Here is a 19506-nt window from a genome sequence, read left to right as displayed (position 1 = left end):
TGAAAAAAACAACATGGTAAGTGCACTTGCAGCCCAGAAAGCCAATCATGTCCTGGGCTACATCAAAAGAAGTATGGCCAAAAGGTCAAGGGAAGCAATTCTTCCCCTTTGCTATGCTGGCACAACTGTCTAATTCTGGAGTCTCCAATTGAAGAGGGACATGAACTACAGAGGGCTGGAGCACCTCTCCTGTGAAGACAGGCTGGGAGATTTGTGGCTGTTCAGTCTGGAGAAGACAATGATCCAGGGAGACCTTAAAGCACCTTCCAGTTTGAAGGGGCCTCCAGGTAGTTGGAGAGGTATGTTTCATAAGGGCATAGAGTGACAGGATGAGGCAGGAGTTTCAGACTGAAAGAGGGGAGGGATATTTAGAATAGACACCATTTAATGTGGGAGTGGTAAGACATTGGCCCAGACTATCCAGGGAAGTTGTGGATGCTGTACCTGGAAGTGTTCAAGGCCAGGTGGGATGGGGCTTGGAGCTACCTGGTCTAGTGGGAGGTGTCCCTGCCCATGCAGAGGAGTTGGAACTGGATGATTTTTAAGGCCCCTTCTGACCCATAACGTTCTATTCCATTCTATGATTCTGAGATTTTAAATTTTTAACTCCTCCCATAATCTCACTATAAAGTACCTACATCTTAAAAGCATCACCACAAAATATAACAGGAAAACATTGGGGGGGGGAACCCCAAACATTTTCTGAATAGGATAAGAAAACTGAAATGGTTTTCACTAACATCATGCAAGTAATAGCTTTTATTTCTATGTCAATACTAGATTTAAGTTTGAACTGTAACACCATGCACTGCAGTCCAGACTTAACAACACTAAAATCTTTATTGTCAACCAAACCCAAACCAGATTTGATGTTAAGTTTAAGGCACAGTATGTGTACATTTAAGGACATTATGTATGCCAACTTTGCACCTCCAATTTGTAAACTTCCATGACATTTTACCCTAAGTTCTTGTTACAAGTTCTTGTAACTAGCTGTTTTCACAGCTCCCTGTTTTACAAAGCTGATAATCCAGACTTGAAACAGTTAATATTAAAAGCATTTTGTGGAGACCAAGAACATCAATGAAGTGAGTATCCACATGTTAGAAAGAAAAATATCAGAAACATGATAGGATTTTAACAAGAAAATAAAATTGTTAAACACCAGCTTTTCTACTTCATTATAGCATTGCCACCTATTCATAAAAATTGTTATTTAGCTAATTTCCCTTTATTTAACAGAGGAAAAAAACCTCACTGGAAACTTCAAATACAAGATGTAATCACGCAGGCTGAAGCCTTCTGTGTCAACTGTCTGCCCTAGGATAACCTTTGTAAGGTTAAATTAAAAAAGCATGATGTTCAGGTATTTTAAAGATAATAGCAAGAAGAAAAACCTTTAAAGTCTGCTGACTCTACAGCCTGCTTTGATTTGAGGGAAAGATTTAATTTTGGCATGCTAGGCACATGTTGCTCCATGTCTGGTAGCTATGCTTCAGAGACTGCCTTTCACTCCAGCATGTAGAGAGACTGTACTTTTTTTTTTTCCTGCAAGTGCTTATTCTGAATGCTAGGGGCCACTGTAGCTTCCACAATTTAGAGCTGAGAGAAACCATAAAGCCTGAATGTATTATGTTCTTCTTCAGATTTCACACACTCCACCAGAGTGGAAAGAAAGAGTGGTGAGAAGAGAGGAGCTTCAAGATAGGCTGGTGAATCTTAAGATAAGCATGTTCCATCCAGAAGAGCTTAGAAAATAAAAAGCTTTAAAAATATTGCTGCTGCAGATCAGCAGCAACCTTCATCACCCCACCCCTTGCTTCTCTGAAGTCACAGGGGCACACGACCAGGGTGTTTCACCCCCTCCTGCTCCAGCTGTACACTCTCTTTAAGCAAACATTCATTCACAAGCAGGGTAAACTGCCCTGCCCAGCATTTATCTTTGTAGGCTCTGCCATTCAATATTACTTGATTCAATTCCCCAATAAAATGGGCAAAACAGACTTCAATATTTTTTCCCTGGATTGCCAAGTTGAGCTGGTTCAACAGCAGGGATCCAAAGCTCAGGTAATGCAAGATTGTACCCATGAGCATGGAAGGGGAGAGTAAGATTCATTTTCTTTGCCAGCAAGAAAATATTGTCACCCAGGCTGTCTGTAAAATTACAGCCACTGCTGTAATATCAAAATGCTCTACACTTTGGATAGTTTTTTAGTATTTGCTGTGATTCCTGTCAGCAGCTTGAACCTGGAAAAACATCACAGCACACTTGAGTACCTGAGAGAGTGGGACAGAGAAAATATCAATAGATCCAGCCACACAAGGCCTTTTGGGGGCACACTTGTGATCAAGTACCAGGGAAAGGCAAAGACAAAACCATCAAAACTCACACTGTCTAGTTGCAAGTTCAACCTATTAACATGTCATTAAATAACTATTATATATATACATTATAAATAACAAATCTATGAAAAAGGATGGGTGAATGACTAAAGTGTATATTCTCTACATCAAACAAGCCAAATAACTCAATTATTCTCTTGCCAAAGCTACCTGGCTGCAGTAATACTTGAACTTATTGTAATAAACTCATCTTAGCACAAACACGTGAGAAAACATGGCATTGGCTGGTCAGAATCACCTCATAAAACAGCAAGGAATTTATTTTATATGTTTTTTCCTTTTTTTTTTTTTCTGGAAGTTAAAGCATTGTGTTCCAAGAATTATTTTTCTTAAAGGAAAAAGAAACTTGACCCTCATGAATGCAACTATATACTGGTATTTCGGAGCAGCAGCTACAGATCAACACCTTGCAAAAATACAGGAGGTAGGACTGTGAGAGATCTTCAGCATCAAGCTTCAACTCCAGGACTGACCAAAAAAACCCTTGCACTTGTTTCAGTAAAAGATAAAAAAATGTGAAAGATTTCAGAAGATTTACATAAATCCAGAATATTACACAGCAGGGTCAACCTAGCTCAGCATGTCCTCTTTGCCCAGTACTTCTGGGCAAAGAAAGAACTTACTTTATCAAGAAATAACTTCCTTTATTACCCCTTTATCAATATGTTTTCCATTAAAATTTCCAATTATGTTGTGTACACAATACTCAGTAGCAATGGTATTTCACAGCCAAACCATACTGCCAAGGGGCATGTTCTTTGCTTTGAATTCATCACTTTCCCATTTTAAAATTCTCTTGGTTTGATATGGGAAAAGACTGGCAATGGTCACTCTCTATCATCCTTGATCTCAGTAAATGCCTTCTGGAAATCCAAGACTGAAGTTATGTCTTCTTCATGCTCATACTCCATGACTCATACAAAGTACCCAGTTTGGGAAGTCAAGAAAAAGGGAAAATGCTCTGTATCAGCACATTAGCACAAGGTTTAGAAGAGATCAAGTTCATACTGTGCAGTTTGAAATGAGGGAAGTGAAATTTTTGCAGATGCCATTCCAAACAGTGAAAGTCTGTATTATAAATGTACTCTAGTAAGTAGATTTTTTTCATAAGTCGAATCTATATGAAAGTGCACCATAAAAACCATTTCAGCTCCCTTTTTCATGTTCACAGATTGCAACATAAATTTTTCCCATGCAGATACGGAAATCTCTCAAGTCTGTAAAAACTTTCTGAAGTCATTCAACTTTGAAATCATAATTAAATTATTAACTATAAAAAGAAAATGTATCCTGCTGAAAGATCACAAGGTGGAGCTCTAGCCTAAAGCTAAGGGAAGAAACTCCAAAAGACAGGTCATCCAGAGGTTGACCTAGTTATTTCTGTGCAATAAACTTGATAATAAATTGCTAAAACTGCAATAATACTGTAGTGCATTTCCTTCAGATTTATTTTTAGATTACAGAGATACCAGAAGATTGCTGATTCTTTTCTGAAATTGATGCATATGTTTGATTTACTGACTCTTCCAAAAATAGAAATGTATACAGCTGCTGTAGAATAACTAGATTCAGTATTTTGTTTTCAAAAGCATGCAGGAGAATTTCAAAATACATTTTAATAGCAGAAATAACACATCCCTTTTACTTGCTATGCAAAAATTTGCTAACAAAGCATTAGTGAACTGGAAAAAAAAAAAAAATACCAAAACAACACAAGTCATCCAGGAACAGTCATGCACTATGCTGCCAACTCCAAATTTAAAAGGAGTTTCTATTTAAAGTTATTTGACTGATAAAAGCAAAAGTTAAGCAAAAACACTGTAAAGAACTCAAGTGCATCTTCATTGAAAAACATATTTTTAAACGGTTCTTTTTCATTAATACATGAATAATTATTGAGGTTCAATTTACTCAAATACACTGGCCAAGTGGTGAGATTTGGCATTAGTTCACAAAATTCACCAGAGTAGTTCACACAACACATCCATGATCAGCAGCTGCTGAGTGCTCCCTGTGCTCTCACAATTTCTACAACATGCACAGATAGGCTAAACAAACATTAATTTAATCAGTGAGCTGCCTTTGTGACAAGAATACATATATATATATATATGTGTGTGTATGTATATAAGTGCACACAAAATACAACATATCACAAGATCTGTCCCAGAAGCTTGTGTTTTATACACTTTAGTACACAAAATAAACGAGAGTATTACTTACACTCACATCAAGTGAGGTGTTTCAGGTTAGGGTCTTTGTTGTCACTGTCTGATATTTATTAACTGGAAGTTCCATAAAGCAAAAGTGTAATTTTCTGAGCAAGACAGAGATGCAAAGTTTAAAAATGGTTACGTGGGCTGGACAAGGATTTTGGAATTGTGGTATGGCTGTTCAGAGATATATTGATTTTCTTCCTGTAATTCAGTTAATCACTTGTAAAATAAAGAACCCCACTCCTTAATTCAGAAAATTAGAACTTCTTAAATTGTGTTGCAGAAGTGTGTGGCTGAAGTTCAACCCTGAATATCTATACATGAATGAGAGATGCTGATGCTTCAGAACCAATTATGCAGCTGCAACAGTTAAAATGTTATTCTAATAAAATTAAATAAAAGGATGAGAATTTATGTCTGGTATCTTCCCTGAACTAGAAGAAAATAGTGCTACAGAAAGAAAATGGAATGACATTATGCCCCTCACTCCTTTTCTGAGAAAGCAGAATATGTCTAAACTTTTGTTTCCTAAAATAAGATTTGGTTGTTTTGAGTTTTTTCCCCTCAAATAAACATGCTGCTTCACATGACTTTTGCATTCATCTTTTTAAATGGATTTTTAACCAAGATTTTGAGCAACTGCATGGCATTCCCTACAGGCCTGAGAGAGTCTGTTATTTTTATGTGTGTCATTTCTGCTAACATTACAAAACGTAATATTTCAGCTGCCAACAAGCTATGAAGTAATTCTGTAATTTGAGTAAAATATGGAAGACATACTTCAAGTAACATTCTGTATTGTAACAACTGTACTTTAACATGATTTATAATATAAAAACTGCTGGTAGTTATATGTAATACCATAATAAAGACTAAACTGAACAATAATGCAATTAATACTGTTAGATGTATCAATGGCTCATACAAATCTGCTGATTAAGTGGGAAAGAGCCATCTCAGAACATACTTTCCTGACACTTTGGCTGCTGCTGCAAGCAACAGTCTTGCTCCTCACTCCCTCTCCAAACGCACAGGCAAGTTTCTGCTCCCTTCTATCACTCAAATGGAACAGCAAATCAAATTTTAAGGACGAAACTATTTCCTCCCCCCCCCACGATTAGCTCTCTGCTGACCAGCCAACTGAATCAGCTCCTCCTGCAGCCACAGGAGCCAGGAGCTGCAGTACCCCAGGCTTTACATCAAAGCCCATGACCAGCTTTGCCAAAGCGAACGCATCCTAAGGAAGCAGCGCTGTGCTGCGAGGCAGGAGCAGACAGACTGACACGGAAAGCCGGAGTCCTTGCATAGCTGCTGCTCTTATTCCTCCCCTTCCCTTGGGAGGGGCCACAGCCAAGAGCCTGCTGTTTCCTGGCTGGGGGGGGGGGCAGAGAGGGCAGCAATGCCCAGACCAGATCCCCAGCCAGGCTGCTCCTCCTACACCCGCAGGACAGGCAGCATCTTCTACCTCTACACTCATCAGGCACCAGGCTTAGCTGCCTCCTGCTCAAAGATTTCTCTTTAACTCCTTTTCCACACACATTGCCTGCGTTTCCATTACATGGCAGACTGCACAGATGCCTGCAAAAGCCTTTGCTTCTCAACAGCCTTCAGAGAAGAAGCCCACCTCCCAGCTGATGGTGACAGCCAGAGAGCAGCCAGACACATGGAACACACAGGTCCCCAGAGGTAATGCAGACATCAGTAAACAGAAAGCAAAATTTGTTTTCACAGTTTAATGCTGGGAAAGGAAAAACCTTAAACAGGCTTCATTTCTGCAGAAATAAAAAAGGCAGGATAAAAAAAATTATTTAAAAGGGATATGAAAAAAAGGCTAAAACCTGAAGTTTAGACTTTACAGCAATTTGGAGACTTGAAAAGTAACATCCAAGGACCTCTATACCACCCTAATAACTCCTCGAACCTCAGCTTCATCATCCAATAATCTCTCTCTCATTAAAAGTGTTTTCTGGACCTCTGCTGTTTTTATTAAATAAATATGGGGCACAACTATTCTGGAAGGAAAGGAGCTTGCTATAGCGCTTCACAGTTCTACAACTACTCATTAAACTGACATTAATAACATCAATATCTTTAATGCAGTAAGTAAAATATTATTTTGAAATACAAATATATTGTTATGGTTTGAATCATGAGAATTTTATATTGGTATTTAGTAATCTACACTGCCCAGTATAATGAGACTTTAAAACAATTCATATATGCATTACAAAATACGAAAAATGAACCAAGTGTACAATAACTGCAACTATTACCCTCATTAAAAATACTTACATTACTCTTTAATGATTTAATAGTATTCCTGAACTTTGCTAAAACACACTTGAAATTCCCACCTTTAAAATTGTTTCATTGTAGATTTCTTTTTTAAAAAGGTAAAGGTAAGATAACAGTGTAAGTTACACGTCACTGTGTCTGTAACTTCTTCCCTGCCAAAAAAAAAAAAAAAAAAAAAGAGATGGCTTCCAGATGTTGCAGTCTGACTGCGTGGAAAATGAGGCTCTAAGGAAGAATAAAAGCCAAGTCGGATGTCAACCAAGATTTAAAAAGAATTTCTTTTAAAAAAAAAAAAAAAAAGCGCCACATATGCCTACTTTAAACAAGCTAAAGGAGGAGTACTGCTTCATTTATTATACAAAACAAGCACACCTCCCAGATGCCTAAATGCCCAACATTTCCAAGCTCAACTACAGCTCACCATTCCCCTTTCAAGACTGACTTTTCAAAACTTTGCACATCCCCTCAAAACTCTGGCTCTAGAAGGTAGGGATGAAGAGGCACAGGCACTGACCACAGCAATCAGGTAAGCAGCTACTCTATAAATCTCCCAAACAAAACCAGCATTGTTCAAACAGGCAGCCAACAGCAAAGAATTATTTCAATACACAAACCAGATGTAGAATTTTCCCAACAACAAGGTATCCCGTATCTGAAAAGTTCTATTTTTTCCTCTTCCACTGATCCATGTGAGCCTGTAAAGCTGCCCTGCTTTCTAGGAGCCTCAGCTCCCTCTCCTACCATATAGATTTTTCCTCTTTGAAAAGCCCAGGTCACAAGGGCTTTGTGCCCAAAATTCTGCTTGGGCATTTCTAAGAACAACTGCATTTGATTATAAATTCTGGAGGGGGAACTACACAGTACATACTCTACAGCATCAACTGCTCCTGTAAGATACTGTCAATATTAAATTACCTCAGTAACGGAAAAGCCCATAAAATAAAACTACAAAAGAGTGGAAAGTAAAATCTCCCCAAGTCAGCTAAAATAAACCCTGGTCACAGCACACTTTGGACAGTCCTTGGAAGAGCCCACTGTGATCCCAAGCCTTCTCAAGGAAAAGGAGAACCAGTTCAATACTGTTTTGCAGCTGAGATCCACCACAATTTACTGCATAAAATGGTTGAACTCCTTGCAGATGACAGCTTAAGAGACTACCAACAGGAAGGATAAAAAAATATATTTAATTATAATAAAAAACACGAAGGAAAAAAACAAAAAAACAAAAAACCCTACACCCTCCTACCTTTTTTTTTTTTTTTTTAATAGGGCTGGACTACAGAAAGGGCATCACTGTGTGGGATTCCCCACGGGCCACCTGCAGGAATTCAGCTGCTCTGCACCCCAAGGCAGCAGCCTCTCCCTCCCAGCACCCTCAGTCTCAGCTTCACAAGAGCAGTACCAAGCTATTTATAGTGATGCTCAAAAACTGCCATTACCTTGGTGTTTGTGTAAACAATCAAGTCAGTCCTCCATCCTTCCCTGACTCAAATGAAAATCTATGCCATCAAAAAGGAAAAGGAGTATTTAAGAAAAAAAAAACAATATTGTGCAGCATAAAAACCAGGTAAAATAACTAAGCCTTCCATAAGTGGATTTTAACCCTCTCAATAATCAAGATTATCATCTTAAAAAATTAAATTCAAGCAATAATTCACCCCTAAAACAGAAGAAATAAAGATAAAAACCTTACTTTTAATTAGAAAGTGATCCTTCCAATTCTGCCAACTGCAGAACATCTGTGCTTTAAACATTCTCAGTCATAACTAGGATTTTTAATACCCAACATTTTGTTCTTGTTCTCCCTCACAACATTTGGGCTAAAATCCCAGGTGTTTCTTTCAGAGATCTGCAGCACTGAATACTAATTGTATCTGGAACAGCAGCTGTGATGTGCACAGCTTTGCCCCACACTGTTTAGAGAATTGACTTTATCCACAATGCAAAATGCTAATAAATCCACTAATAAATTCATTAGAAGATGAAAAAATAGGTAGTATCATCACCAATTCTGAAAATCACACTTTCTTTCTTATTTTTTTATTCATGTTACAAAAGAAATTCTCTTAGAAGAATTTTGTGGGAGAGATGACTGGTCCTGAAGCCTCATGTATAGAGACCTAACTTAGTTACTGGCATTCATTAAAACATCCAGAGAAAACCAGCACAGCTACTTGTATATGTTCTCAGAACACTGCAAAAATACTGTCATTATTCAAATCAATAAGTTCTTTCAGCTCTGTAATTGCTTACTTGTGGCAGGTAACAAATTGCACCAACTGGGAGAGCTGTAACATATTATATGCTTGTTTTCTGAAAGCTAACATGAAGAAAAAGTATCAAAACCAGCTTTTTAGATTGAGCTCATTTTAAAAAGCAAGCTGACAAATAGTGATAAACTCCTGATGTGTATAAAATATTCTGAAACAAAGGTGAGTGAGACATCCTTCTGACATCATCTTCCTTGGCAAGTCACTCTAATGCTGTGCATTAGATGTAGGGATACAGGAGCATCCACTACCCACATCTAAAAAAAATATGGAATGCACAGCTTAAATACAAATTTGTTGTAAAATACAACAAAACTAAACCTTAGGTTTCTTCATTTAATCTTAGAAGGGAAAAAAAAAAAAAAAAGCTACACCCATATGTGTTTGCTCTTGAACAAATTAATCATGTAAATACAGGTAGTAGATCCCTCCTCCTGCAAGAGGCAGTTACAGACCCCAGCTAAGTTTGCATTTGTTGAAAATTCACTGGTCACATCATGCAAGTATCATCATTTGTAGTAAATATTTTACTTAAGTGATACTCAATACACAAATTATTTTTAAAACTACAACTATAACATTTATTAGCTCAGCCACACAGTAGAAGCTGTTTAGATAAGGTGGCTACTTTCATCTTCATTTTCCTGTTTGGTTTTTTTTTCATTTCTAGAAGAAAGATGACCAATAAGAAAAAAAAATTTTAAAAAAAAAAAACAAACAACAAAACAAGCAGTAGTGCCAGATGACTCTTAAACAAGCTACATGTGTTGTGTCCTCCTTCCCCCACTCTAAGGGTGGCATTCTGGAATGGGGTGTATGTACCCTATAGCATCAGTTCCCCCTAGAGAACTGCCCCCTACTCTTGGTTGGAACTGCATGAAACTTGCAGCAGAGTTCCAGCACCCCAAGGTACCAGCCACTTACCAATACCCTCACTTCCAGCAAATGAAACAAATCTCACATGCTGGATGCTGGTGGTGGTTTTCTTTCTTTTTCTTCCTTACAATGAGACAAAAATGCAATCTTGGGTACAAGCCAAGAATTTCAACTCTTTTTTTTACTGTGTCTTAAACACAAAAGGAGCATCCTTCTATCCTTCATAGCTTATTAACTTCTTTAACACAAGGCAAACTGACAAACAATTGCTCCCTGATAAAAGTTATTTGGTAAGTACATATAAAATGTAGAAGAGCATTTCACTGCAATGTTGACTGTTTTCACAGCATCTATACTTTAATTCACTCAACACAATACTTGTGATTTGGTGTGGTAAACTCAGACAAATTTACTGCTGAACAACCCTTTCCTAGGACTCTTAGAAGCTGCTACCCAAGGAGAAAACCTAACTTGATCAATATTATGCCACTGGGAGAAAGGGGGGAAAAAACCCCAATCAACAACAGAGAACAGATTTTCACATTTCACATGCTCTGCTTTCCAGTCAGATCTATTAATGACAGCTCATCTTCACTGACAATTAAAGATAATATTCTGAATTCATACATTGAGAGACTGGAGAGATGACAACTCCCATTCTGTTGACTTTAGTTATGGAGGTGGTAACCTCCAACAGAGCAATGGAAAACTTTCAGCTGTCACAGAAGTCACCTATCAAAACCCATAGTTGTCCAACAACTGCCTGGAAAAATGCTTCAGTCACCCACCATTGTTTCAGCTTTTAATTTATTCCCTGACCTCTATAATCCTCTTGTGGTTTTTAGTTGATGAGCATATTCTACTTATCAGTTTGAAATTGCCTCTACCTATTAAAACCAGAATCACTAGATTGCCAGTGCTGTTATCTGTCACCACATCTTCCCCAACAATGGCTGTGGTTTCATAATTAACTGCATTCCTTCTCTTAGCACACGTTTCTCTTACTCTGTTTTGTACCAAACACATAACCCCTCACCTCCCCACACTCAGATCAGAGATTGGTAAAGATCTGCAGTTGACAACACAACATAGTGTTGGGTGCACAGGGTCCGTTCAGTTCTCCTCCAGTTTTTCTGACTTTTCTCAGTAAACAACAATTCCAACTGTTTTAAGCAGTTAGGAGACAAATTATTTAAAATAGGCAGTAACTCAGATTGTTCCTCCATTTTATTTTGTAAAAAATGCAATATACTTTCTCTAAGTCCCATATTTAAATTAAATCTAGCTGAATTTCCCATATTAAATTAGTTGGTTGTCCTAGCTACTCAAAAGCAGTGCTTCTTAAGACTTAGTTAGCCATCAATTACCTAATTATTTATTACCACCATAATAAGCTGCAGACTCAGCTCTTACAGGTTAACAGATTTTTTCCTCATAAATTATTTTTACCAATACTTTGCAATCACCACTCAGGAATCTGACATCAAATCATAACATCTAATAGCAAATAAGATGTTTTTCACCTGGTAAGATTCTGTAAAGTCATTTAGTACTTACAACAAATTCACAGATCCTGAAACCAAGGTCTATTTAGAAGAAAAAGTAAAATAGTACTTTGTTATCACAGGATAGGCTCTTTGTTACTGGAAGAGACTAAAAGTTAAGTAACTAGATTAAGATTCATGTACATTTAAAATACCTGTATACAAAAAAAAAACCATTGCATACTTGAGTATAATCAAGTAGCAATTTTTTTCAAGTCATGATTTTAATGCCCCAGGCATTGATTTCATAAGAATGCTGGAGAAGCAATAACCTATGTTATATTAATCTCTTCACATTACTAATGCAAACTGCCAACTTTGTGTTCCACTTACTCAAGAAGCCACTTAATGTTTAGAGTTGCTCTTACAATAAATAAATCATCAGTATAGAATTCTCATGCTGTTGTACTGCTAATCAGGATTACAAGTGTAATATCTTGTTTCAAATAAGTCTGCACTCAAAATTTTCTCCAATTCAAATGAAATTCCTTTAACAGGCACGCTACTGGAAGGTAACATCAGCTGAAAAAATAGCTACACATGATGTTCAGTTACAGTAGCAGCACTTTAAATGAAGTATGTTTACCATCTTTTCTTTGCTCACAAATGTAATCAGCTTTAATGTTTCGAGAGTAAGGTTCAATCCCTACCTCACTATTTTGGTCATGATCTAGTACACAGGTGGCAAAACACAGGCTGCTACCAGATCAACTCATCTGGAGTAACTACAATAATCCTACTGAAAGACATCAGATCTGGCTGGGAAGACCCAAATGTAAAGTACCAAAGGGGTTACCTGTTTCCCAGACATTTTCTTCCCCCCTGCTGCTTTCTTGTGGACAATCCTATTAAGAAGAGTTTGTATATTTAAAAAACATTCTATTTGGAGTAACTCTCCTATCCCCTACCCAGCAAGCAAGCTCAGGGCCATTAATATGGATACCACTGTGCAATTTCATAAACTTGAAAAGTGAGACTAATATTCCATTCAGAGGATGCTTTCCTCACACCACACTGCCTTGGGCTTGAAATAATATAAACCAAGTCTTAGCAAAAGTTAGGGAAAGAGGTAACAACATTCAATCTAATTGTTAGACAAGAACATTTTTATCCCTGTATAAATGAGGTCTGGCAGTTGTTCAGCTTGACCTCCACTACTATAATCTTGCCCAAGGGTATGAAAATCCTAGATCATTAAATGCTATGAATTTAGTCTTGCAAGCAACCTAAAATGAACCTGCAATCAGAGCCAGAGTTTTCCACTACTGTTAAGAGATGGAAAGACAATAGTGATAACAGATAAAACCATGTTAGGTTGGGCTTTTTGTTTGGTTGATTTTTTTGTTTTGGTTTTTTTCCAAGGAACACAACTCCTATCTTTATCCTTAAAAGAACATTCTTTTTATGTTCAGGTTTTTTTGAGATTAAGGGAAAGTAATTACCCTTTAAATTCAGAGGTCAAAAGAAAAACAATACACCACTGTTCATCATATTATATATATATATCATATATATATGTTAGACATTTGGTAAGGTTTTTTCTCAGAAAAGTGAGGTTAATATAAAGCTGCCCACTTTTCAGTTATGAGAAACATTTTAAATGCCAGCTTTGCTGCAATTCTCTAGACAATCAACAGACAGTTTAGGAACTGCTACCAATTCATTACTATGAAACAGATGCCTGCCAAAAAAAAAAAAAAAGAAATTACGGGACATAAATTTTATTACTATGTGAATTAACTTAAGACTTGATATGTTAAGCATAAAAACTATGTCAGAACCCCAGAATCTGGTATCATATGCAACCCACTAAGAAAAAAGGCAGAATGAAAAAACACAAAAAGGAATATAAGCACTTCTTGCAGCAGATCATAGCAAGATACACTTGCTAGGCCACAAATTAGTAAAATTTTCCTCTGCAAGTCTTAGCTGCAGGGAATGACTAAAGGTAAGAACAGCACCAGCAGAGAAGGAGCCAGACAGCAACACAGAACCTTTAAAAAGGTCGAAGACTGATGATGGACCACAGAACAAGCAATAATTAGCTACTTGTGAACTGAACATGGTAAGGGAAGGTCTAAGAACACAGCTAGAGCATCTGAAAGAATATAGCACAGGAACAGCAAAGCCACAGCTGTGTCAACAGCAAAACAGAATGATGGAACATAAACACCACCTGAGAAATTAAAAAGAAATTGAACAAAGAGATGCTACTCTGTACAGGCCTCCCAGGGTATTAACTCCAATTAAGATCCATGTGTATTAATAAAAATAAGAAAGCATAAGTGTTAAAAATGAAAAGTCTCAGCAGTGAATTTACACACAATAAATGCATACTACCAGTGATAAGCTATAAAGAAGCCTTTTAACCTTCCTCACAGTGATACAGAGAAAGAACTCCATTAAAATTGTTAACTCAGCTTTTTCACAAATAGATGCATAAAATGTTTAACATCTAGGACACGGGCATTTTATACTGACCATGAAAAAAAGCCAATCCACAAAGGACACCTTAACAGTTGAGGCCTAACAGAATGCCATCATGTTTCTCTATTTGATGTATACAAATATCTTCTTCCCAAGGAAAATAATTGCATGCCATTCTCTATCAGACCCTATAATGATGTTATTAACTGTATAGAGATTACAGACTACAAGTAACATTCTTCAGCAACAAAGGCTTCATCACATTCTTTACATTACAGTATTTCTAGATTTAATTTTGTATTACAGCCCAACTGAGTATACACATTTTAAAACTGCAATCACAGTTAGGCCCCTCAAACACCCAAAAGAACACTTTACCAAAAAAATTAAAGTGGCTTTGACAAGTGAAAACCTATATAGGATAAACTAAAATGTCAACATATCTTCACTTGACTTCCCCAAGAATCCATTTCCTTAAGTTCAAAGAAAGGAAAAAGATTATTTTGCAGAGAAAACTGCAATTGGCCAGCATTATTTCAAGAGGCAGATACCAAAATGCTTTCACTTCCCCCAATAACTCTCAAGGAAGTGTTCACCAAGCAATTCACTTTACATATGAGCTGACTCCTTGGAGGAACACGAGCAGAAATTTCCAACTCAAGAAATCTCCCAAGTATTTACTGGATTGAGATATTTACAACCCTCAGGGACCAGCACAAAATGATGCTGTTGAATGGTTCCCCTTCACTAAAACAGTATTTTTGTTCAAAATGGAAGCTAGCATTTGTCAAGGGAGAGAGAGAAGACAAAGAAGTGCCTTGGCTGCCTATTCAACCCAAATCTCTCGCCAATTAACACAATGTTCATGCACCATAATGATTCCCTATCCTGAAAGGAAGAGACCAAATTTAAATTTTGATACATACCATTCCCAAAATTTACATTAAAATAACAAATTAACAAATATTATTTATAAACTAACATCTCATTTCATGAAAACAGCAGTAGCTTGAAACCTGTCCATCTCCACCATAGTAGTGAAATGTAAAAAAGTTTTACAATATAGGTGTATGCTTAAGTAAAAAACAAATAAACAAGATATTTAACACAGAGTTGAAATACCATTTGATGTTCTCATATATCACATCATCTCTAATCTGCACTATGGCATTCTGCTTGATGACAGCACTCTCTTCTAGACAACATGAAGGCAAAACCCCAAAATTCTGGATGAGATTTTTCCGTTTTCTGTAGCACACACACAGGCTGAAAGGGGGAGAAATTATAAAACACTTAGCCTAAATATTTTTTTAAAGACTGCCTGATCATTAGAAGAAGAAAGGAACTTTTGCTTTCCCTAGGAAAATTAAGGAAAAACATCTAGAAAAATTCATTTTGTAATGATCTATCAACCTTTCTGTCAGCAAGACTAGCAGCTAAACAACCTATACTGGAATGACAAGAACTGGAAAAAAAACCCACAAGGTATGAAAGAAGTCAACAAAACCTAAATTCACTAGAGAGATCCTTTATAAAGAGCAGGACAGAAAAGAGAAGGAAAACACTGTGTAGAGACCATGTTTAAATATTCACTACTAATGGCTGATAATCATATTCTGTAAGCAGCAGGAACAGAGGTGTGATGTCACAAATGCAATAAATCCCCAAGGAAACAATGTCTTCAAGATGTTCTCTAGCAACTGCTTATGGTTGATTAAAGCAGCATCAGTAACACCTCTCTAGTTATGCACAGGCAGGTAACAATCACCCCACACTGCCAGTTGCAGAAGAAAAAAAAGTGAAAGACTTGTGTTAACCATTGCAGCTAAAAGCCAACAAAAATCACACCAGTGATGTACTGCAGTATTCCAGTTCCCTCAACCACATGAAAGAAGGATGTATGTGCATTTTGACATGAGTGAAGGGTATTATTAAAAATATTCATTAATCCCCAACCAGCTACAGTCCCCTCTTTCACAGAAAATACTGACATTTGAGTATTTTTAATACAGGCATGAAATCATTCACGGAGAGCAGTGCTTTTAAGAAAGACTGAAAATATTATATTAATTTCCACTCATTTAAAACAAACCCTTCACATATGTTTATACAAGTAAAAATTTGAGACTGGGTACAGGTTACCTTTTTTACAATAAAACAGCTTGATATCAGAAAGAATAGTGAATACCCACAGCCCAAAGGAAAACTGAAGAGCTGGAATAAAACTATTCCTCTTCCTGATCTTCTTCCAGCCATTTTGTATTAGACAAAATTTCTCCTTTGTCTCCTCTAATGCTGCCTGTACTTTCATATGTGGGGAGAAATGAAAAGGACAATCCATGGTAACATATCTAATTCTCTGAACTATCTCAAGTATTAACATACAGACAACACTCACACTTGCATCTCTAATAATCAATGTCATCTGGCCCTGTAGCACGGGCTCCCTACACCCTTTGTGATCCCTTCCTGAGCAGAAGGAAATCATGAGCAATGCTTTTCTATAAAATGCTTTAAATCTCACTTTAACCTTTGACAATTGCTTGGGTCTTTTGAAAGGTTTCCACAATTCCTCTCTAATGAAGTAAAAATTCTACAAGCACATGGAGTACAGGCAGTCATAGTACAGACCTGGGCAGCAACTCATCAGCTGATTTATCAATGGTTAATAAGAAAAGTTGTCATAGTCCTAGTGCTACAAGTTCAGTAAAAAACATTTTCAGAATGTAGATATATTTTTTAAATGTTGCCCACCACATGTATTTGCAAACATGTAACTAGTATTTATTAAATAATTAAATAAAAACACACCACGTTCTCTTTTAACTATAAAGTTAGTACTTAAATCAGGCTATTAATCTAACAGTTTCCCTTCAGACAAGGTAAGCTTTGTATTGCTCCCTGAAAAAGCTGTGGTGATCTCAACCTGTGGTGTATGACAAGAAAAATGTGTTACAGTTTTGTTTTGTGAGGTGGTTTTCTTTTTTTTTTTTTTTTTTAACTGAAGCCACCAAGTTGCTAGGAATATTGTGGAATCCAAGACATTTTTTCTAGAGGCTACCTACTTTAATGTCACATACTTTAGTCATGAGAAAAAACATTAAGAATCCACATTTTTCCCCACAACAGGACACCAGTGTAGTGCCTAGAAAAATGCCAGGACAAATGCTACTGACAATAAATTAGAGGATTTCTTAGAGGGCTATAAGTTTTAAAATAGACTTTTAAACTAGGCATATTGTACACAGAAATGCAAACAGTTAAATGCAGTTGGCCAGAGCCTAAGGAAGTGATGAGTCTCCTACAGTAAACCTAGCAAGGTGTTTTGGGCTATAAACAACTGAAACATTATATATAGCACATCCCAGTTTTAACCTTCCCTCACTAAAGCTACACAAATTAAGTTAGATTACAAACAGTAAGCATTAAAAAAAGAGAACTATGTTAACAGAAAATTTCTTAAAAAGTTATTGAAGAGTACAACACTGTACTTTTTGCTCCAAAGTAATTCATCACATCAATTAAAACAGACTGGTCTAAATACTTAATTCTTATCCTCTCCATCAATACATACATGGGTAAAACGAAATTTTACTCCAAGAACTGCTTTATGAACTTGAATTTATGACTAAGTTGATTTGGGCCCTTCACAGTTCTACAGGTAGGGAAATATAAACATATACATAAACCCTGTGTAGCATGACACATCTTACCAAAACAGTTAGTGACAGAAAAACCTGAACAGCATTTTGTTTTTTTCTTTCCAGCCTTTGGCCCTAACTGGTACTACCTGATCAAATCTACTGCCACGTATACAAAGTGGCAGCTCAACACCACTGTGTCCCCTCAGCTTTCTTCAGTTATCAGCTTTTTTTAAAAGGTCCTGATGGAGTTCCCTATGCCTTGTCAGTGGGAGTTGTTAATGCAAACCCATTAGCCTGCATCTCCATTATTGACAACTCCCCTGTTTCTACTTGCTATGCCAAAGACAGTTTACCCCACAAGAAGAAGATTTAGCAAACATCAATAAAAAAAGTTTTTTAATGCAATTAAATAGGACAGCACTACTGTGCATTTCACAGGATTCTGACACAGAGGACTTAGGGTAAAAAGACATGTTATTCATAAATCTAAATATATGGGGGCAGGGACAAGGGAGGAGGAGGAAACAAATGAAAATGGTGTGGATACAGAATTACTACAGGAAAGGAATTGCTGTCAAATTAAGGTAAGACAACTAACATTCAGCATTTACAGTATTTACCTACCATATAACAGTTTTTACTAAGCAAAATAAGTAGTATTGACTTTTCTGCAATATCTTGTGTCTTTATTTTAATTAGGTTCTCAATTCTGTTTAGTAGCTCAGTAATAAATCAGAGTTACTTGAAAATTAAAAAATAATACAACCTACTAGTTTCATTTTGTACCCCATAAGACAATACAGGTAAATAACCCACATTAACAAGTAAACTCACCTACACTGTCCTACAGAGTCCACAAGGAACAACATTCAGGGCAAGAATAATTCAGTCTATTCTAAGTGCACAGCATTTTCAGAATAAATAATCATTTCATTCCAAAACAGAGGAAGAAGCCCAAGCAATGGATGATCTCACTTACAGGACAGTCAAAACCTGCAGCATGATACTTAAACCACACCATCTTCCAGGTTTCTGCACAAACACCTGCTTTCTGTGCCAGAAGATAGAAGTACCCTGCAAGAGTCCTTTGGCAGTGATACCACAACCATCAATGCTCAGAGTAGTACCAGATCATCCAAGTCATGAACTTGACATGTATTAAGATTGAGGCACATAACTACATTACTGGTAATTCTGCACAGACACATAATGCCAGAAGATTCATCATTAAACCTGTTCAATGAGTTACAAGTTGATTTTACAAAGAGGCAGAATAAGTTGGCACTAACTTATAGTTAGTGCTGTGGTGTTCCTAATTGACACTTAAGAGCAGTTAAGTGTCAGACACCTTTTTCACAAAGGATGGACACTAAAATGATTGTTTTGTAAATTGCAAATTTTGTAAATTACAAAAAACACTGACTAACTCGAATTACAGGCAATGAAAGCCCTTACTTTATCAAGCACCAGTTGAATGAAGTACTTTCTTTTAAAGACCACCAAATGGGGGGGAAGGATGACTTTCTTGTATGCCAAGATTTTTTTATCAGAAAACAATGTTAACTGTTCTCATCTGTTCTCATAGAAGGTCTCTCTTCTTAAGGTGACAATTGCAACAGTTAAGCTTCTGTATAATGCCCAAAATAGCAGTATTTTTACAGCAATATGCAGCTTATAGTGTTTGACATGACTAACTGATTATTTTAGTCATCTACGTACTCCCTGAATAAACTGCAGACACTTCCTCCATTTCATTTGGAGTATAATCTCTTATAAACCACATATAAACCACTCTAAACAGAAGTAAGAATATGGTTAAACTTTAGCAGTC

General features: G+C 36.8%; 1 protein-coding gene across 5 annotated transcripts in view; it reads right to left on the bottom strand.

Annotated features, from left to right (window-relative positions):
* Positions 1-19506, bottom strand: part of STAG2 (STAG2 cohesin complex component) — a 74083-nt gene that overhangs the window by 38566 nt on the left and 16011 nt on the right. The window lies entirely within an intron of this gene.

Source organism: Heliangelus exortis, chromosome 14 (genome assembly GCF_036169615.1).
Source record: "Heliangelus exortis chromosome 14, bHelExo1.hap1, whole genome shotgun sequence".
NCBI classification, from domain to species: domain Eukaryota; kingdom Metazoa; phylum Chordata; class Aves; order Apodiformes; family Trochilidae; genus Heliangelus; species Heliangelus exortis.
Note: the sequence above shows the minus strand (reverse complement) of the source record. Positions and strands in the feature narration are given on the sequence as shown.